The sequence below is a fragment of the Oreochromis aureus genome, linkage group 20 (assembly GCF_013358895.1).
Source record: "Oreochromis aureus strain Israel breed Guangdong linkage group 20, ZZ_aureus, whole genome shotgun sequence".
Taxonomy (NCBI): domain Eukaryota; kingdom Metazoa; phylum Chordata; class Actinopteri; order Cichliformes; family Cichlidae; genus Oreochromis; species Oreochromis aureus.
Window position 1 is genome coordinate 5,438,175 of NC_052961.1, and position 22,969 is coordinate 5,461,143.

At 44.4% G+C, this 22,969-nt stretch overlaps 1 protein-coding gene across 1 annotated transcript in view; it reads right to left on the minus strand.

Moving 5' to 3' along the window:
- Positions 1-22,969, minus strand: part of LOC120435244 — a 35,347-nt gene that overhangs the window by 2,195 nt on the left and 10,183 nt on the right. The window contains exons 8-9 of the mRNA XM_039604403.1: positions 21,741-21,863; positions 8,867-9,013 (exon numbers count right to left, since the gene is read on the minus strand). The gene's annotated coding sequence lies outside the window, so the exon portion shown is untranslated. The remainder of the gene's footprint in view (positions 1-8,866; positions 9,014-21,740; positions 21,864-22,969) is intronic.

The following is a 22,969-nucleotide window of genomic DNA, read 5'->3' on the forward strand; positions in this document are numbered from 1 at the left end:
CTCCCATTGCTTTTGCCACCTTTCCTTCATTTTGTATCGTATTCTACTCTTGAGCTCCGTCCTACTCACGCTAATATCCATATCTACCATCGGTCTCCTTGTTGCGTCCTTTGCTGTCCATCTGCCATTTCATTTCCTTTAACTCCATGATGCGCTGGTACCCATAAGATTGTGACCACAAGCCCCATTATAATAATTCTGAATAATGTTTGCTGGATCTCTATCACAATGTCAGGTCTGCAGTCTGAGTGACTGTTTTGCAGACTGGCCAGTGATGAGCTGGAGTCTGTATCACTGTATCACAGATCTTAGTGGTTTTGTTTCTTCAATCCACTGGACTGCTAACAATATTGAAACCATTTCTCTTGTGTACACTGATAAACCGTCACTGATCCTTTTCCCCACCTTGATATTAAATTGAGGAACAATAAATGCTATCCCACTTTGGTTGGCTGTATTCTTTGATGCATCTGTGCAGATTTTTACATAACTATAATACTGATTAATATATTCCTGTGCTGTATGTGAATTTAAGATAAAACCCCCTCCTTGTTCTTTTTGTTTAACAATGTGAAATCTACTGCATCAGGGAGCATCCATGGTGGTATTGTAGGCAACGGTACTGTTAGACTTATGTTTATCTTGTCCAGATTAAGTTCAGCTGCTTTCTGTCCCACTGTCCACCCAAAGCTCTTCAATTCACGTTTCTCTTTTTCCCAGCATGGTTGGAAAACAGTTTTCATCGGATGATCTTGACCATGTCCTTGTAAACTTGCCCAGTAATTCAATGTCAGTTGCTCTCTTCTTATTTGTAATGGCATTTCCCCCATTTCTACCTGTACAGCTGCTGCAGATGTTGTTTTGAATGCACCTGAGCAAAGTCTTAACGCTTGATATTGGATACTATCTAACTTACGAAGACTTGTTCCGGCAGCAGAATTATATACTATACACCCATAATCCAATACTGACCTAATCAACCCAGTATATATAGCTTTTAAAGATTTCCTATCAGCCCCCCAGTCAGTTCCCACTAAGCACCTCATTACATTCAACACTTTCTTGCATTTGTCTATTATTTTCTGAATATGTATAGTCCATGTCACCCTTTCATCAAACCTTTCCAATTCTTGTCCATATAATCTGACCCTGATGTCAATCCCAACTCTTTTTCTTGTAAAAACCATCAGTTTATTCTTATCAACTGAGAATTTAAACCCCCATTTACATGACCACTGTTCTACTTCTGTGATTGCCTGGAGTTCGACACCTGTGTGGTAGAGTATCACTTCCTGTTCCTGCTCAAACACAGTGGTGTTTCTGAGTAGCTTTTCTGCTTAGCAATTTAATTTAAATCTTTTGATACATTCCTTTTTCATAGTATAATCTTAACGTGCTTCATCTGAATCACCCTTTCTGTGTACTCACTACCTAATTTATAGCCAAAGTATTCACTCACTGTCTCTTTACTGTTTCGCTAGCTTAGCTTAGCTCGTAGCCGACTCGTTAGCACCATGGCTACTTCACCTGTCCCTCCTGCACTTTCCTGCTCATTGTGTCAGATGTTTAGTTACTCCTCGGCCTCCTTTAGCAGTAATGATACCTGTAACAAATGTAGCATATTTGCAGCTCTGGAGGCCAGGATTACTGAATTGAGACTCGCTCCGCACCCTTCATTCACCCGTAGCTAGCCAGGCCCCTGTAGCTGGTGCAGCCGAAGATAGCGTAGGCCCCGCTAGCTGTTCCCCGGCAGACCCCAAGCAGCTGGGGAAAGAGGGCGGCTGGGTGACGGTGAGGAGGAAGCATAGTCTTAAACTGAAGCCCCAGGTACACCACCAACCTGTTCATGTGTTCAACTGTTTTTCCCCACTCGGCGACACCCGCCGGGGTCAAACTCTGGTAATTGGTGATTCTGTTCTCAGACATGTGAAGCTAGAGACACCGGCAGCCATAGTCAATTGTCTTCCAGGGGCCAGAGCAGGCGACATTGAAGGAAATTTAAAACTGCTGGCTAAGGGTAAACGTAAATACAGTAAGATCATAATTCACGTCGGCAGTAATGACACCCGGTTACGCCAATCGGAGGTCACTAAAATCAATATTGAATCGGTGTGTAACTTTGCCAAAACAATGTCGGACTCTGTAGTTTTCTCTGGTCCCTCCCCAATCAGACCAGGAGTGACATGTTTAGCCGCATGTTCTCCTTAAATTGCTGGCTGTCTGAGTGGTGTCCCAGAAACGATGTGGGCTTCATAGATAATTGGCAAACCTTCTGGAGGAAACCTGGTCTTGTTAGGAGAGACGGCATCCATCCCACTTTGGATGGAGCAGCTCTCATTTCTAGAAATATGGACCAATTTATTAAACCCCCAAAATATGACTATCCAGAGTTGGGACCAGGAAGCAGAGTTGCAGTCTTACACGCCTCTCTGCAGCTTCTCTCCTCCTGCTACCCCCCAAAACCCATCTCCATTGAGACTGTGTCAGCTCCCAAAAGACAAAAACAAACTAAAACCAGCAATAAACAACTTAAACATAAAAAATCACAAAGAAAGAACAATACAGTATCCACATCTGAACCAAAGAGTAAAACAGTGAAATGTGGATTATTAAATATTAGGTCTCTCTCCTCCAAGTCTCTGTTAGTACATGACTTAATAATTGATCAACAAATCAATTTACTCTGCCTTACAGAAACCTGGTTGCAGCAGGATGATTATGTTAGTTTAAATGAATCAACACCCCGAGTCATTCTAACTACCAGAAATCCCAAGCACAGGCCGAGGGGCGTGTGGCAGCAATTTTTCACACCAGTCTATCAATTAACGAAAGACCAAGACAGACTTTTAATTCATTTGAAAGCCTGATGCTTAGCCTCGTCCACCCCAGCTGTAAAACTCAGAAACCAGTCTTACTTGTTATCATCTATCGTCCACCTGGGCCTTACACAGAGTTTCTCTCTGATTTCTCAGACTTTTTATCTGAGTTAGTGCTCAGCTCAGATAAAATAATTATTGTGGGTGATTTTAACATCCATGTAGATGCTAAAATGACAGCCTCAACATCGCATTTAATCTGTTATTAGACTCAATTGGCTTCTCTCAAAATGTAAAAGAACCCACCCACCACTTTAATCACACTCTAGATCTTGTTTTAACATATGGCATAGAAACTGAACATTTAACAGTGTTTCCTGAAAACCCTCTGCTGTCTGATCATTTTCTGATAACATTTACATTTACAATAATTGATTACACAGCAGCGGAGAGTAGACTTTATCACAGATGTCTTTCTGAAAGTGCTGTAACTAAGTTTAAGAATATAATCCACCCACTGTTATCATCTTCAATGCCCTGTACCAACATAGAGCAGAGCAGCTATCTGAACGCTACTCCAACAGAGGTCGATTATCTTGTTAATAATTTTACCTCCTCACTACGTGACGACTCTGGATACTGTAGCTCCTGTGAAAACTAAGGCCTCAAATCCAAGTACCTGACTCCGTGGTATAATTCTCAAACACGTAGCCTAAAGCAGATAACTCGTAAGCTGGAGAGGAAATGGCGTGTCACAAATTTAGAGGATCATCATTTAGCCTGGAGAAATAGTTTGCTACTTTATAAGAAAGCCCTCCGCAAAGCCAGAACATCTTACTATTCGTCACTGATTGAAGAAAATAAGAACAACCCCAGGTTTCTCTTCAGCACTGTAGCCAGGCTGACAAAAGTCAGAGCTCTACTGAGCCAACCATCCCTTTAACGTTAACTAGTAATGACTTCATGAACTTCTTCACAAATAAAATTTTTATCATTAGAGAAAAAATGACCAATAATCATCCCACAGATGTAATATTATCTACAGCTACTTTTAATACCATCGATGTTAAGTTAAACTCTTTTTCTCCAATTGATCTTTCTGAGTTAACTTCAATAATTAATTCCTCCAAACCATCAACGTGTCTTTTAGACCCCATTCCTACAAAACTGCTCAAAGAAGTCCTGCCATTAATTAATTCTTCGATCTTAAATATGATCAACCTATCTCTAATAATCGGCTATGTACCACAGGCCTTCAAGCTGGCTGTAGTTAAACCTTTACTTAAAAAGCCATCTCTAGACCCAGCTGTCTTAGCTAATTATAGGCCAATCTCCAACCTTCCTTTCATATCAAACATCCTTGAAAGAGTAGTTGTCAAACAGCTAACAGATCATCTGCAGAGGAATGGCTTATTTGAAGTGTTTCAGTCAGGTTTCAGAGCTCATCACAGCACAGAAACAGCTTTAGTGAAGGTTACAAATGATCTTATGGCCTCTGACAGTGGACTCATCTCTGTGCTTGTCCTGCTAGACCTCAGTGCAGCGTTCGATACTGTTGATCATAATATCCTATTAGAGCGATTAGAACATGCTGTAGGTATTACAGGTACTGCACTGCAGTGGTTTGTATCATATCTATCTAATAGACTCCAATTTGTTCAAGTAAATGGAGAGTCCTCTTCACACACTAAGGTCAATTATGGTGTTCCACAGGGTTCAGTGCTAGGACCAATTCTATTTACATTATACATGCTTCCCTTAGGCAGCATCATTAGAAGACATAGCATAAATTTTCACTGCTATGCAGATGACACGCAGCTCTATCTATCCATGAAGCCAGGTAACACACACCAATTAGTTAAACTGCAGGAATGTCTTAAAGATATAAAGACCTGGATGGCCGCTAACTTTCTGCTTCTTAATTCAGATAAAACTGAGGTTATTGTACTCGGCCCTGAAAATCTTAGAAATATGGTATCTAAGCAGATTCTTACTCTGGATGGCATTACCTTGGCCTCCAGTAATGCTGTGAGGAACCTTGAGTCATTTTGACCAGGACATGTCCTTCAATGCACATATTAAACAAATATGTAAGACTGCTTTCTTCCATTTGCTAACATCTCTAAAATTAGAAATATCCTGTCTCAGAGTGATGCTGATAAACTAGTTCATGCATTTATTACCTCCAGGCTGGACTACTGTAATTCTTTATTATCAGGATGTCCTAAAACTCACTGAAAAGCCTTCAGCTGATCCAAAATGCTGCAGCAAGGGTACTGACAGGGACTAGAAAGAGAGAGCATATTTCTCCTGTTTTGGCTTCCTTCATTGGCTTCCTGTTAAATCCAGAATTGAATTCAAAATCCTGCTCCTCACATACAAGGTCTTAAATAATCAGGCCCCATCTTATCTTAATGACCTTGTAGTACCATATCACCCTATTAGAGCACTTCGCTCTCGCTCTGCAGGCTTACTTGTTGTTCCTAGAGTATTTAAAATTAGAATGGGAGGCAGAGCCTTCAGTTTTCAGGCCCCTCTTCTGTGGAACCAGCTTCCAGTTTGGATTCGGGAGACAGACACTATCTCTACTTTCAAGATTAGGCTTAAAACTTTCCTTTTGCTAAAGCATATAGTTAGGGCTGGACCAGGTGACCCTGAATCCTCCCTTAGTTATGCTGCAATAGACGTAGGCTGCCGGGGATTCCCATGATGCATTGAGTTTTTCCTTCCAGTCACCTTTCTCACTCACTGTGTGTTAATAGACCTCTCTGCATCGAATCATATCTGTTATTAATCTCTGTCTCTCTTCCACAGCATGTCTTTATCCTGTTTTCCTTCTTTCACCCCAACCGGTCGCAGCAGATGGCCCCGCCCCTCCCTGAGCCTGGTTCTGCCGGAGGTTTCTTCCTGTTAAAGGGAGTTTTTCCTTCCCACTGTCGCCAAAGTGCTTGCTCATAGGGGTCATATGATTGTTGGGTTTTCTCTGTATTTATTATTGTGCTATCTACTGTACAATATAAAGCGCCTTGAGGCGACTTTTTTGTTGTGATTTGGCGCTATATAAATAAAATTGAATTGAATTGAATTGAATTGAATTGCCCCCTGTACTTTCTTTACCAAAAAGTCTAACCTTTGTCCTCTTGCCCACATTGCCCCATCGTCTGCAAAAAGTGAAAACCCCATCCCACCCTCTATGTTCTTAGACAAATCATTTATCAGCAGTGAAAACAATAACGGGCTAACTATGCTTCTGTCATGGTCCTGGGTCGGTGACCCAGTGCTTTGAGTTTATTGTTATTATTTTCTAGTTTATTCTGATTTTGTATTAATTCTTTAGGTTGGTTCTCGTGTCTTATTATCCCTACCTGTGTCTTCCCTCTGTACTCTGTTCGTGTCCAGAGTCTTGTGTTGTAAAACAGTCTGGCTTCTTCTTCTTCTTCTGTCAAGTTTAACGGCAGCTTGCATCCAAAACTGTTGCATTACTGCCATCTCCTGGCTTTTAATCTTCCGTCACTCCTGAATCCTCAGATCCTCTTGATGAGACCAATATTTCTCAAAAAACGAAAAACCGCCACTTTCCCTTCACCATGACTTAACTTATTAACCACTTGTTCAAACGTAAGTTCCCTTCCACCACTCATTTCACCCCACATCACCCTCCTGTGACTTGCATACTTCCTACAACTAAGGAGCACATGCTCAACCGTCTCCATATCATTACACCCATCACAGAACCTAGTCAGATGTTTTCCTATCCTAAAGAGAGTACCATTTAAAAAGCAGTGGCCTGTTCATATTCTACTGATAACAACCTCCTCCTGTCTCTTTAATCCGCTACTCCTCTTAGCTTCTATTGTGTTTTGCACCCTATATAAATGTCTCCCTTTTGTTTCATTATCCCATGCCATTTGCCAGAAGTTCTTACTTTCTGTCCAAACTACACTTTTCCCTTCAGATTTTGACAGTGGTGTCTGTACATCTATATCGGCTCTTTTAACAGCTGCTTTGGCCAACCTATCTGCTCTTTCATTACCCAAAATACCCCCATGAGCCAGAGTCCACATTATTACTACATGTTTATTTTGGTCAGACAGTCTATGATGAGCAAAAAGAACATCATACAAAATCTGCTGATGCGTAGTTGTGTATCCTTGTTCAATACTTAATAATGCTGACAATGAATCACTGCATATCAGTACTTTTGAGACTCTGCTGTCTTCCACCCATTCTAGAGCCAGCAGTATGGCATATAATTCAACTGCATATACACCCAGACGAGTTGACGTTCTTTTCGCAATCTTTATATTTAACTCTGGAATCACTACAGCTACACTAGTTGCTTCAGTCTTAGGATCTTTTGACCCATCTGTATAAACCTGTAAAAATTCACTGTATTTGCTCTCCAATCTGTTATAAAATAAAACCGTCTGTGAGTTTCCTGTTTTACTTTGTAGGTCTGTGTCTCATCTTGTGAATTAGGTTCAGCTGTGCTCCCCTCCTGTGTGTCATTCCCTCATTACCTTGTGTGTATTTATAGTGTGTGTCTGCCTGTGCTCCTCGTCGCGTCGTCTGTGTTACTCCACATTACTCTGTGTAACCTGGTGTTCATTCTGTGTCTCTCTGCCATCTCTCTCTGTGCATTTTGCTCCTCATCCCGTGTCCTTATGTTTCAGATTAGTTTTTAGTTTTCCCCAGTTTAGGTTTGTTTACTCCTCGCTCTGCTCTTCCTGTTTTGCCACTTTGTCACGTCTGTAAATAAACATTCACTCGCACCCCAGCCAGTACCTGCATTTTGGATCCTTTTCTCTCTACACCACACGACTGCTGCCCCAGCCATGACAGCTTCCTTGTGGCGTTCCATTTTCTATTGGCAAACTCTCCAAATAACTCCTCCCAATCCTTACTATTATTCGTCGTCCTTCCAAAAAAATCCTTAATCCATCTGAACATTCGACCACTTATACCCATTTCCCTCATTTTAATTAATAGACCTTCCCTCCACATCATATCATACGCTTTCTCTATATCAAAAAAGACTGCCAGCACACTCTCCTTATTCACTTGTGCCTTCCTTCTCTCATGTTCTAAACATAAAGCTGGATCCACTGTGCCCCTCCCTCTTCCAAAACCACTCTGATACTGAGCCAAACATCCTTTCTTTTCTACATAGAACACTAATCTTTCATTTATCATTCTCTCCATTATTTTGCAGATGTTGGATGTTAATGCTATTGGTCTGTAATTTCCTGGTTTTGTATCTTCCTTCCCTGGTTTACATATCGGTATTATCACTGCCTCCTTCCAGCTTTGTGGCAACGTCCCTCCCTCCAAAACTCTATTATACAGTTCTAGTAAAACGTCTTTAGCCGAGTCTCTCAAGTGACTTATCATTGTGTCTCTCTCCTCCTCCTCCTTCTGACCTCAGGTGTTTCCTCTCATAATTGTGGGCGGGACATATAAAGAGGAAAAGCTGGGCTGTTGGGCCATTTGAGGCAGTGTGCGTGGTCGTCATCGTGTTGCTCCTGTTGAGTCTTGAGTTGTTGTCTTTTTTTCTTTTTTTATTGTGCATGAAATTATTGAATGAAGTAGTTACTCAGAAGCATAGAAAGTATTTATAGTTTCACCAAGTTTTCTGTATTAAGTACCTGCTGTTGTACTTTCTGGTAAAACTTGAGCAGCTCCTCATTCTGCTTCAAACACTCAGTAACAACTACAGCTCCCACAATGCTTTACTCTGTCTGTGTCTGTTACACTGACACTTGTGAAAAAGCTCTGAAACCAAACAGTGACTAATCACAGTCTATATCTGTCATCTAGCACAGATCTCATGTAGTGCTGCTCTGAGGAAGTCAGCCATGTTCTCTCTCAGCTGCTGACCTGCTGTGGTGGAAACTTATTTCTCATTTATTTCTACAGTTTTTCTCCTTTACGTCACTAAAAGATCAGAGTGATTCTTCCACAGCTCTTATTGTGTCATTCTTGGATCGTTCACTCATTAACAGATCTTCACCACATGCAAATCTGCATACATATAAAAATCTATAACGTACCTGAACTTCCAGAGGAGGCTGATGAAGGTGTGGAGCTTCCTGAAGTTGAGTTTAAACTCTGTGTTGTTGGTGGTGTGGAGGCTGATGAGAGAAACACTGAAGCTGAAAAAGGTCTCAGAGTCCCGTTTGGTGTTGAAGTGGTTGAAGCTGTGAACAATGAAACCATCAGAGTCATAATAAGACCACTTGAAGCAGTTTATATATCTGCATGTGACTGACGTGGTTATGGGCTGTTTGACAGCAGAACTGATGAAACTTGATGTTTCAGATAAATATAACATCTGTAGGTGATTTGAAAGAAAAGTAGCTGCCTTTGAGACGGGAAACTTCTGTCACACCTTCAAAGACAAACACGACTGTTAGCAGAAACTCAAAATCATCGTTTGGATCACGCCACCAAGCAATGTCCAAAGAGCACCTGTACGGTCCTGAGTCAGACTGGTTCAACTGTGTGATGCTCACATACAGAGTAGGATATGAGGTCAAATATGTTTGTTCATATTTAATGCTGTATCTGCCGTTCTGAGCTGCATCATCAGATGTTTCAACAAGAATGTTTCCTTTTTCACATTTTTCCTTACAGAAGAGTTTCCTGCTTCCAGACCAAGTAAAGCTGCATTCAGCTGTGATGTTTCCTCCTTCCTCTGCTCTGTGGGTGAGAGTTTGTGCTTTGACCAAACCAGTGTTTCCATCCTGAAGTGCTGCTGAAAGGATGAACAATCATTAGTTACAGTCTTACTATAGATTAAATGTTTTTTAAATATGATTTTTAATTTTAACTGATCACAGAAGTTCAGTTAACTTCACTTTTCTGTTTTTATTTTACAGCAAACGTCCTGTTTTATACACGAACACAAAGCATCTGCTGTGGAAGATTCAGAGTTTAAGGTTGTGAAAAAGATGTAACGTGAGGGTTCACTAGATGGTTTGGAATCTCTCTGAATAATTAGGAACATCAAGACGGAGACAGATAACTTTCTTAGCAGCCTCTTTACCCTCAGCACACAGCCCCAACAAAAACCAACACTTCCTGTGTACCGCCCTCATGAATACCTCTCAGAAGCCAGGAAATCTTATACTCAGATCAATGCAGGGAAAACAACTAAGTAGATATTGTAGCGGGTCAGGGCTGTTTTGGGGTTCTGTTATTATAGTTCTAGTTCTGTTGTTATGTTGTTATGGTGATGAGTGACGCGCACTCTCGGCGACTGTGTTTCTGGTGAGAGAGCGCCTTTTTTTGTTGTTGTGTTGTTGTTGCCGCGCTGAGGAGGGAGGTAGCGGCAGTGTTCTGGGCCGATTCTAATAAACGGCTGTGCTCCCAAGAAACCTCTGTCTCCTCTGTGTCTGAGCTCGCCACATTGGTGTCAGAAGTGGGATAGCTCACCCTCGCCATAATGGAGAGAGACATTCGGAGGCTGGAGGAAGCTGTCGAGGAGAGCATCCGCTGCTTGGGAAGCTGGCGATTGAGGAGAGAGGAAGCGAGCGGCCATGTAAGTCCCCCGACGGGTCCTGACGGCGCGAGCGCACCGCGGCGGCGGCTCGTCGCGACAGACGCTAGGGCAATGCGTCATGGGCTGCCTCTGTCGACTGACACACCGAGCCCCCGACAGCAAGCAGTGATGCCTGTAACGCCAGCTAAGGTACCGAAATACAACGGGCTAACCCCACTAGAGCCCTACCTCTCACAAGTACGGCTAGCTGCGAGGCATAATGGCTGGAGCGACGAAGAGGCTGCTACACACCTAGCGCTAGCATTGGAAGGAGATGCACTGCAGGTACTCCTTGACCTAGCCCCGTCAGAGCAGCATGAGCTCCAGGCCCTCGCCATAGCACTCGAGAGGCGATTCGGGCAGCGGCACTCCACTGATCAGAGCAGAGAGCAGCTGACCAACCGGAGCCGTCGGCCGGGGGAGAGCCTGGGCACCTTTGCAGCGGACGTGTTGCTGCATGCTCCTCGTGGCTACCCGGAGTTCCCAGCAGCAGCCCGTGAGGAGCTTAGCCTGCATGCTTTTCTGCGAGGACTTTTTCAAGAGCGACTACGCCAACACGTCCGCCTGGCCATGCCTTGAACTCTCCGTGAGGCGCTCCTTGAGGCTGAGAGGGTCAAGCTGGTGTTCACTTCACAACCCAACCAGCAGGTGCCCCCCCCCCAAACTACCCCCAAATCAGAGTCCCAGACTGCGACGGGGAGGGGGAGGTCGCCGAGATATGCCAGCTGCAACCCTCGGTGCCCCGGAGGCGTCCTCGTCGACCGACCGACCACTGCTACTGGTGCGATGAGCCTGGCCACGTGGCGCGTGACTGCCCAGCACCTGCCCCGAAGACCAGGACTACGCAGCCTCAGGGAAACGGGGAGGGAGCGGTGTAGCGAGGGGACCACCGCTCCAGCTTCCTCCCCCCCTCCAAGGATGATGCACGGTGGTGGGCCGAGTTGGGCACCTCAAGGGACTCTACCTGAGCTGCTGTGTTGAGGACCAGCCATGCCAGGCCCTGGTGGACACGGGGTCCACCATTTCCCTGATACGTCCTGGTGTGCTCCCTGGAACGTCCGGACCATTGGTGAAGGGTTGGTCGCCCACCGACACCCAGCTGATGACAGTGACGGGTGAGAGGGCTGTTATGCGGGGGAAGAAACCGTTGCGGATCCGAGTGAAGGATCTGGAGCTGGTGCACGACTTCTGGCTTGCTGACATTCAGTGCATCATCGGCCTTGATCTGCTGACCCGCTGGGGGGCCTGCGTCGACACCGCAAAGCGGGCTATCACTCTTGGCACAGAGACTCTTGCCCTCCAGTGCGGTCAAAAGCAGGGAGCAGAGGGGACCAGAGCCAGACGAGACAGGCGTCGGGCAGCTGCCGCTCAGCAGATTTCGGGTGCCGGTGGCTCCGGATCATCTCTACTCCCCGCAGCCCCGGCCTCTCAGCCCGACAAATCTCCCTCGACTGAGACAACCGAGGCTGTTGGAGACCTGTGGCAGCGCAGCAGCGTAGGTCTCAACGTTGACCAGCGCCAGCGGTTGAGGTGCCTCCTGGATGAGAATGTGGACATCTTTGCCGCCAGTGACAAAGACTGCAGGCAGACGGGGCTGGTCCAGCACACCGTCGACACCGGCTCTGCTCAACCCATCCGTCTGTGCCCACACCGGCTGCCCCTCTCAAAACGGCAGGTGGCGGAGGAAAAGATCCGTGAGATGGCTGCGGCTGGGGTGATCGAGCCATCCAACAGCCCATGGGCGGCACCCGTGGTCCTGGTGGGGAAGAAGGATGGCAGCCCGAGGTTCTGCGTGGACTTTCGCCGTCTCAATGCAGTCACCAAGAAGGACTCATACCCGCTTCCACGGATCGACGAGGCCCTGGATTACGTTACCGGCTCCAGCTGGTTCAGCTCCCTCGACCTACGCAGCGGCTACTGGCAGGTGGAGCTAGCCCCCGAAGCAAGGCCTAAGACTGCATTCACCATTGGACAGGGGCTGTGGCAGTTCAGGGTCATGCCATTTGGGCTCTGCAATGCGCCAGCGACGTTTGAGAGGCTGATGGAGAGGGTGCTCGTGAACATCCCTCGTAGCCGCTGTGTTGTGTACCTGGATGACCTGTTGGTGCACGGTGGCGACTTCGACAGTGCACTGTCTCACCTGAGCGAGGTCTTCAGTGCCATCCGTCGGGCTGGGCTGCGGTTCAACCCTGCGAAGTGCCGGCTGTTGGTGAGAGAGACTACGTTCTTGGGCCATGTGATCAGCGCTCAAGGGATCGCCACCGATTCCACAAAGGTGGCTGCAGTCCGGGACTGGCTGACTCCCTCGAACGTCAAAGAACTGCGGAGCTTCCTGGGCCTAGCCTCCTACTACCGTCGGTTCATCAAAGGGTTCGCAATGATAGCCAGCCCCCTCCACCGCCTGACTGACAAGGGCCAGCCGTTTGGCTGGGGTGATGCCTGCGCTGCGGCTTTTGCACAGCTGAAGGAGGCCCTCACCAGAGCCCCAGTTCTGGCCTACCCGACGCCCGGCAACCTTTCATTGTGGACACTGGCGCTAGCAATGTAGGAGTCGGGCGGTCCTTTCCCAGCAGGGCGAGGCCGGAGAGCAGTGGTGGCATACTTCAGCCGTGCTCTGGGGCGAGCCGAGAGGAACTACTGCGTGACCCGGCGGGAGCTGCTGGCCGTAGTGCTAGCGGTGCGGCATTTCTGGCTATACCTGCACGGCTGCCGGTTCCTCCTGCGCACTGACCATGCATCTCTGACCTGGCTCCTGAACTTCAAACACCCAGAAGGTCAGGTGGCCTGCTGGCTGGAGGTCCTTCAGGGCTACGACTTCGAGATCCAGCATCGGGCAGGTCGGCAGCATGGCAACGCTGATGCCCTCTCCAGATGGCCCTGCATGGCCGTCAAGTGCCGCTACTGTCTGCGACAGGAGGAGCGGGCCCAGGAGGCGCTGGGGGTGGCTACTGCTCAGGCCACAGCCAGCGGAGGGGGGTGGCTCCCATTGACAACGCAGTTGCTGAAGCGGGAGCAGGAGGCCGACGCGACGTTGGTTCAGGTGGGGGCCTGGCTGGAGGCGGCGCAATGCCCAGACTGGACGGGGGTGTCGGGTCAGGAGCCCGAGGTGAAGGCCTACTACTCCCAGCACAACAACCTGGAGACCCATGACGGCCTCCTGTACCGGAGATGGCGGGCCCCCGGTCAGGGCAGAGACCTCCTGCAGCTGTTGGTGCCTCGGTCGCTGCGGTCGCAGGTGCTTGAGCTTGTCCATGGCTCGGTGGGGGCAGGCCACTATGGGAACGCCAAAACTCTCCGCCGCCTCAGGGGACGGTTCTACTGGCCGGGCTGTCGACGGGATGTGGAACTTCACGTGTACTGCTGTGACACCTGCACGGCGCAGAAGGGCCCCACTCAACGCTCCACTGCCCCCCTTCAGCAGTACTTGGTGGGGGCCCCAATGGAGCGAGTGGGAGTGGACATCCTAGGGCCTTTCCCCGTTACGGAGTCAGGGAACCGGTACCTGCTGGTGGCGATGGACTATTTCACAAAGTGGCCGGAGGCCTACGCGGTTCCGGACCAGAGCGCGACGACGACGGCAGAGAGGCTGGTGGAGGAGATGTTCACCCTTTTTGGGGTCCCGGCTGAGCTCCACAGTGACCAGCGGCGCAACTTCAAATCGAAGGTCTTCGGGGAGATTTGTCGGCGGCTGGGGGTGGAGAAGACAAGAACCACACCGCTCCACCCGCAAAGCGACGGCTTGGTCGAGCGTTTTAACTGCACACTGGCTACCCAGCTCGCCATTCTCACCAGCCGCCGGGGTGACATCATCATCATCATTAGCTGTTTCTATGTTTGCATGTGAAATAAGGGTGTTAGATAAGCTTTAATTTTAAAAGTTTGTCTTTTAAGGAGTAAGTAGAGTAAATGTATTTGATTATAGATTCAATGTGGAATAAAAAGTAGAAATTTCTGGGGATCAAACTGGTGTGAAACTAAAAGCAATTGCGAACTGCAGTTGTTCAGTGTAAACATTTAAATTCCACACATTTGTATATTTCAAGGACTTTTCTTATGCTTTCAATAAGCTGCATGTTTGAGTGACTCGTATCCAGACTTCACACAATGTTTAACCACAGAAACCAGTAACTATGAGAGAGAACAAAGAAATGAAGAGTCGATCACAGAAGTTCAGTTAACTTCATTTTTGTTTCGCACAAGAACGCAAACCAGGAGCTTTCAGTGTTTAAAGTTTGTGTTAAGTTACAAAAACTAGCTTTGATTTTTATTTCTCTTTGATGACATCATCAATGGCTTTTTGGAATGTTTGAGAACTGAGGGAAACTGAGACAATTTAAACACACCAGATGATTAGAAGATGAAAAACATCAAGAAACACAACTTAATGAAATCAGACCAAGGAGACAAGGGGAAGCAATTAGACACCACATACACAAGACGAGGGACTATCAAAATAAAACAGGAAGTAACAAACACAGCGATGAAGACTAAGACATGTAGCAGGAGATAAATAAGCAGAGAAATGACTGACTGGGGAGACAGAAAGGGAACACAAAAGTGATAACTAAACATAATCACATAAGCAACCATAAACCAGCAGTACAGAAAATAAAAGTCAGATGCACGAGGAGCAAAGAACAAATATGGAGCTCAAACACAAAATTCATCTTAACCAAGAAGGAACCCAAAAGACTACAGAACAGGAGAACAGAACTATGATACAAGAACAAACAAAAAATAAATAACAGAAATCCCCCAAAACTCAAAATAATGACTAGTTTCAAAACTGAGTGATAAAATGGAGATAAAATAAAATGGAGACAAATAAGACTTAGAAGAGAGAAAGTGACAGAAATAAGAAGAGAATTTGCTCACTGAGGAAGATGAAGCAGACCAAAGTGTGTTTCATCTCAGAGCTCTGATGGTTTGATGCTGCTTCTCTTCTTCTTCTCTTCAAACCTGGAACTTCCTGTATATCTCTATTTTGCTGCTGTGTTTCTTAGAATATCATGTATCACGCAGCATCATAGTTCACAGTTCATAGTCACATCATCATTGTAATTCTCTATCTGCAAATAAAGTCTTGTAAATCATGTTTACCAGTGCCTCTGTGTGGATCTACATTTGAGTCCATTTGGCCTGTTTGGCCTTTTGCCGTGACATGAAGAAAGGGAGGCAGCATGCAGACACAGAGAAATATATTTCCTCTCTTCATGAAAAGCTTTATTGGTTCAAGATATTAATTTACAAAACTGATTTTATCATAAGCAAGTTGTAAGAGTTTGCAGACACATTTTTGCATGTCAAACGTTTTCCATGCAAAGTTAATTTGGTTTTTGCGTTGTGTTTATTTTAATCTGACTTCTGACCACACAACGGTTTAGCTGAGCTGTGTGGTGATATTTTTGTGCCTCTATTCTGAGCACGTAAAAAAATTTTTTGCAAGTACAAATTTTGCATTTTGAGGAGAAAAATTTTTTTGAGCAAAGAAAAGTTTATATTGAGTGAACAAAATTCATTGCTGCACTCAAGAAATGTATTTCAGTCTTTGCTATTATCCATATACACACACAGTAACAGCCCTCTTGCTCAGATCTCTGCTCTGTGTGCTGACGGACATCTGCGGACCTGCTCTCAGTGTGTGACTCCCGCTCTCAACATCTCTGCTCTGTGCATGCTCAACTCTTTCTGTACTTCATTATAAAATTGCCACAAAACCAACCAATCACAGTTTTGATTGGCTGTTTTGGTCTTCAATCAGCTGTCTAGCTACTGCATTCCAGAAACACTGTCCAAAGTGTAGTTAAATCCATTTTCGGTTGGTTTGTTTAATTATTTTATTTTAAAATATATACTTTTTAAAGACCATTGTTGGTTTTAATCTAGTTTGAACCAAATCTTGTTTAAGCCAAACCTCTCCACTGGATTTAGCTACATTCTGGACAGTGGACAGCTGTGTCCAAATTCAGGGGTTGCATCCTTCGGAGGGCCCGGGCTTTGCGGTCTATGTGAGCTGGGTCCTCCGAAGACTGAGAATGCCGAAGTGTGAGCCTGTGGAACTGGACGTTCCATCCTTCAGATGTGCATCACCAGCTGTCTCTCCTCCACAGATGTCTCCGAAAACGTCGAATATGTGATGTCTTGATAAATCGAGCAAATATTTTTAGGTGTTTACACACCTTCATTCTTGCCTGAAAATATCTTAAAAGTTTATTTTGTGACCCAGAAAGAGTAACATTAAAACTAAGTAGCTGCCGTCATTGTTGGAAACTGGAATTGGCTGGGCTGCTATGAATTCTGGGATAGGTTGGGCTATGAAGGATACACCCGACTCATCCTTCAAATCTGGGGAAAAGAAGGACGCATCTGTCAGCCGCATTTGGAGGAGTCTTCAAATTTGGACAGCCTTCGTCGCATCGCTGTGACATAATTCCCTAAAAATGCGGCCTTCGAAGCATGCGGCCCCTAAATTTGGACACAGCCAGAATCAGAATAAAAGCATGTTGCTAGGACTGATTCAAGATTCAAAGATTCAAAGCGTTTATTGTCATGTGTACAAAGAAAAGCATTTCTCTGTACAATGAAATTCTTTCTCTGCTGTCCACACACAGATGCCAGTTAATATATACAAATAGATAAATACAAATAGCATGAATAAATAAATGGAGACAAAGTATTAAATAGATTCATGTGTAAAAGAGCTATGAGCTTAATATGCTGCTTTGATATGTGAGATCACCTGATGTGCAAAAACTATTATTACTGTTAAAATAGGTCAGCTGTTCAAGAGTCTGATAGCAGTGGGGAAGAAGGAGTTGTTGAGTCGGGATGTTCTGGATTTCACACTTCTAAGCCTAGAAGAGTGAACAGTTCGTGTTGGGGTGTGTGGAGGATGGAGGCAGCTCTCATCTGGACTCTGCGATGATAGATTTTGTGTTGGTCGACAGTGTTGAAGGCGTAGCTGTAATCAACAAAAAGTACCCTGATGTATGAGTCTTTGGCTGTGAGGTCTGGTCATCCAGCAGACCGCCTGCAGAGCTGATGGTGCTGATGGCGGCCCTGTACTCTGTGATGTGCTGTAAGCCTTGCCACATCCATCCGGGGTCAGGAAAAGAGGAGAAGCCATCCAGCTTCTGTCTGTATTGCCTCAGTCATACTTGGCAGCTTTGAACTCCGTCTAACTGTCTGATCTAAATGCGAGAGACCGAGTAGCGGTGCACACATTCACACACTGACTGTGTGAATGTGTGTGTGAATGGGTGGATGACTGGATGTGTAAAGCGCTATACAAATACAGGCCATCTGACTGTTGATCCAGGGCTTCTGGTTGAGAAATTTTCTGACGTGTGGTTGGAGGCCATGTCATTTCAAAAGACTACCCCACTGTGAATGACCATCATTGAACAGAGGGGGTGATTTATGAGCTCACCTATCAGCCTCCTACAAACCAGTTTTGAGATCCCTTCCCAGGTCCTTCAATCCTAAAGGACACCTTGTGTCAGATGACCTCAGTAGGTCATATGATGGTGTGGGGCAATATATCACAGTGGCTTCACCCTAAATTGTTTTTCACACCTTGGCTCATGTGATGAGGCACATGATCAATAGTGGGCCAATGACCACTAGGATTCAAACACCTGGGATTCTCCACCTCTTTGTTTTTAGAGCTGAAGATGAAACATCTTCAAAACGTTTAAGAAGTCCAGTTGCTTTCTTTTTCAATATCGTTTGTATGAAGAAGCTGAGTCTAAATACTTCCACTGCAGAAGTGAAGGAAATGTGTGTACCCTAATGTTTTAAAATATTGTATAAAGGAAATAGTGCTGTCAGCGTTAATCTCCTTAAAATGACGTTAATGCCATAACCGCATTAACGCGGCAAATCTCCGTTAGCGAGTTAGCGCGGATCACCCTGTGTGGGGGGCTGCACGGCGCTAACATGTTGACTAGCTAACTGCACTAATGCGTTGACGAGCTAACCGCGCTAACATGTTGATGCCATGCTGCCCCATGCACGGGGCGATCCGTGCTAACTCGCTAATGGAGATTTGCTGCGTTAATGCAGTTATGGCGTTAACGACATTTTAACAAGGTGAACGCTGACAGCACTAAAAGAACCTTGTGTGTGGGGCTGCACGGCGCTAACATGTTGACTAGCTAACTGCACTAATGCGTTGACGAGCTAACCGCGCTAACGTGTTGATGCCATGCTGCCCCATGCATGGGGTGATCCGTGCTAACTCGCTAATGGAGATTTGCTGCGTTAATGCAGTTATGGTGTTAACGACATTTTAACAAGGTGAACGCTGACAGCACTAAAAGAAAATAAAAAACATACACTGTTAAAAGTGCTGATGTTCATTTTTATTTTCATTAAAAACATATAGATTACTGCATCTCTTCACTTTTTGTCTTCCTTAAAAGACATCTTGTTTCTAAGCAATTTGTTTTCTGCAACAGTTTCACTGAATCTAAGCTACAGGATCATAATAGCAACATGTTTTTATTAAGTATCTGTTGAGCTAAATTATAAGCAGCTGTAATAAAAACAACCTTAACCTTAGCCCTTCATCCTCGATTTTTCCCCCACCCTTATTCTTTTATCTCCTTTTTCTTCTTCTGTTCCTCTGATTTCTTCTCCTGTCTTTTACCTGTCTGACCTTCACCCCCTGTCCGCTCCAACATAATATCCAGATAGAAAAAAAATGAATAATGAAATTAAATAAATAAATAAAACAAAAACATAAAAAGAGGAGCCTACAGAGAGTCTACGGTGCTCCTCTTGGGAAAGCAAATATGTTTGGCACAACAAAGCATTCAGACCATTATTCTGCTGGACAGGACTGGTTTAAAAAAATGTACTGCTGTAATTCATAGTGAGGTAACAGTAGAGTACAGAGGAGGTGAAGAATCTCTGGTGTGGATGGCAGTACTCAGGTCCACCTGAGGCACTGAGTTGACAACATCAGTTGCTTCACCACAGGGGGCGCTGCTGGTGACAGGAATGTGGGAAAAATGCACTTCAGCGTAGCAGAGGTTATCTGCCTTAAAGAGATAAAGAGGTGAGATCAAACATTAGATTCATAAATATGTTATGATTAAATGATCTTGAGTAGTTAAACTACAAAAAACGAAATCTGAAAACAAACAAATAAACAAAAAAAACATTAATTCTCATAAAGCCTCTGCAGTCATCTTTCAAAATACTTTTGCAATAAAAACTGAACATCACAACGTTGACAAATGAAGGATTTACTGGACTGGTTTTAACTGTGAAACCAGAGAGTTTGTATTACTGTCCAACACTTCAGCGCAAAACACAATTGTATTACATACAGATTAATCTGGATTAACCTTAACTTTTGATAGACTCGTTTTCCACCAAAAAGGTGTTTTTTTTAATCACACTGAGTATGAAGCTGATATTTATTCAAAGATATAAATTTAAATATGGAAAGGATTTTCTTTGCTCCAAACACAGAGGGAGAACTTTTATTTCTTCGGTCTGTCAGTGGAACATTTAAAAACTTTCCAAACTTTGATCTTTGTGTCTGAGAACAGATGAATTACTTCACTACACAAACAGTTACCTGGTTTATGGCCTCAGCTTAGAATCACACCACAGTTTTACTCACGTTGTTCTGAGCAGAGGTGACGAGGCTGTAGATGCCTCCGCTTTCATCTCCACCTGAACGGGGACCTTTGGGGTAATCATACACTGAAGACACTTCTACAGGAGGTGACCTGCTCGGTATGTCACACTCTCTGATCTCTTCATACAACCTGTTGACCTGCAGCAGGAGAACAAACCAGCTGACAGATACAAACCAAACAATAATGAAGCTGATGTGTGTCACAGGTCCTAAAACTCACCTCTGTGTCTGTTTCCACAGGAGGTCCTGAAAAACATGCAGGCCAGAAAATAAACATCTGTCTTTAAGACACATTACAGGAAGAAGAACCTGAGGAACTAAACTCAGGAACAATATGAAGAACTACAAATGAACTACAGTTAGATAAGACACATGACTGATAAAGAATCAAAACTATATCAATCAAATCTGCTACAATCAGTTTCTGTTTTGAGTCATAAATGAACATTCGGTGCTCTTTTTACAAACAGACTGAACTTCAAAGGTGAAAACAGCGTGACAGAAACGTCACACCTGACTTAATTCATGCAAACTGGGACATTCTGAGCTGAGCTGTTTATGTAGGCAATGCACCGAATAAGGGAGTATATTATACTGTACATGCTGAGTGTTTAAATTTGTGTTCTTTGGCAGAATATTAAATCTGTGCCTCACCTCTGGGTTTAGTGGTCTTCCTCTTCGTGTAGAAAATCAGCAGAGCTGCTGATAAGACGACGATCATAACGACCAGAATCAGACCCACATAAATCAGAACATCTGCAGGAGTTTAACAGAGAAGATTTCTTTTACTCACAGTGTAAACATGTGGCCTCCAGGTCTGTTCATGTAGCAGTAAAGTTGTGCACATACAGAGTAACAAGTTGTGCTGCAGAAGGCAGAAATGTGAAAAAGCTCTGAAACCAAACAGTGACTAATCACAGTCTATATCTGTCATCTAGCACAGATCTCATGTAGTGCTGCTCTGAGGAAGTCAGCCATGTTCTCTCTCAGCTGCTGACCTGCTGTGGTGGAAACTTATTTCTCATTTATTTCTACAGTTTTTCTTTTACTTCACTAAAAGATCAGAGTGATTCTTCCACAGCTCTTAATGTGTCATTCTTGTGTCGTTCACTCATTAATGGCTCTTCAACACATGTAAATCTGCACACATATAAAAATCTATAACGTACCTGAACTTCCAGAGGAGGCTGATGAAGGTGTGGAGCTTCCTGAAGTTGAGCTTAAACTCTGTGTTGTTGGTGGTGTGGAGGCTGATGAGAGAAACACTGAAGCTGAAAAAGGTCTCAGAGTGGTTGAAGCTGTGAACAATGAAACCATCACAGTCATAATAAGACCACTTGAAGCAGTTTATATATCTGCATGTGACTGACGTGGTTATGGGCTGTTTGACAGCAGAACTGATGAAATTTGATGTTTCAGATAAATATAACATCTGTAGGTGATTTGAAAGAAAAGTAGCTGCCTTTGAGACGGGAAACTTCTGTCACACCTTCAAAGACAAACACGACTGTTAGCAGAAACTCAAAATCATCGTTTGGATCACGCCACCAAGCAATGTCCAAAGAGCACCTGTACGGTCCTGAGTCAGACTGTTTCAGCTGTGTGATGCTCACATACAGAGTAGGATATGAGGTCATATATGTTTGTTCATATTTAATGCTGTATCTGCCGTTCTGAGCTGCATCATCAGATGTTTCAACAAGAGTGTTTCCATTTTCACATTTTTCCTTACAGAAGAGTTTCCTGCTTCCAGACCAAGTAAAGCTGCATTCAACTGTGATGTTTCCTCCTTCCTCTGCTCTGTGGGTGAGAGTTTGTGCTTTGACCAAACCAGTGTTTCCATCCTGAAGTGCTGCTGAAAGGATGAACAATCATTAGTTACAATCTTACTATAGATTAAATGTGACAGGTGATTATTAATTTGAACTGATCACAGAAGTTCAGTTAACTTCATTTTTGTTTTTATTTGCAAACAGCAAACTTCCTGTTTTATACACGAACACAAAGCATCTGATGTGGAAGATTCAGAGTTTAGGATTGTAAAAAAGATACAAAAATGAGTTTTGACTTTTATTTCTCTTTGACGACATCATCATCATCATCATCATCATCAGCTGTTTTTATGTTTGCATGTGAAATGTTTTAGATGTGCTGCTAATCATCCAGAGTTTTCAGGTTGTCACCGCTCACTGTGCTGTTGCTCTTCCAGTTTTTAAAAGATGAAATGAAACACAGAGTGTTGTTTCATCAGCTCTACTATTATAAGTTTTGCTTTCAAAGAAGAGTAGAGGAAAAGTATTTGATTACAGGTTCAGCGTACAATAACAAACTACAAATGAAAATAAAACGGAGACAAATAAGACTTCGAAGAGAGAAAGTGACAGAAATAAGAAGAGAATTTACTCACTGAGGAAGATGAAGCAGACCAAAGTTTGTTTCATCTCAGAGCTCTGACGGTTTAATGCTGCTTCTCTTCAAACCACCTTTGTGTGTGTGTGGTTGTGGTCTGATGAGGTCACACCCCCACACACACACACTAGTTTTTTGTGCAGACCAGAGTGCGGGGCAGTATAGAAATGGGGAAGTGAAGACTGGGGGAGGGTCAGATTGAGCAAAGAGACGGGGACGTGTAACCAGGGTAAAAGTCATCATACAGAAATAGCAGAGGCAGGTTGCTAACCCAGATGTCACCTGAGGGAAAGAGGTTTGCAAAGAGGTTGTGACCATCCTGTCCACCAACGAGGGAAGGCCAAGTCTAAACCACAGCCTCTCCCTAACAGTTTTGACCAATCAGACAGAAGCACAGTTCCATATATAATCCTGTGTAATGTTAAGTGAGGGTCATTTTCTTTCAGCTGTTGGCTACAGCTAACTGATTGCGAACTGTAGCTTTTTGACTGAAGGAGAATCCACATACATGTTTTGTACATGGATTGTTTAAAACATGTACAAATCATGCTT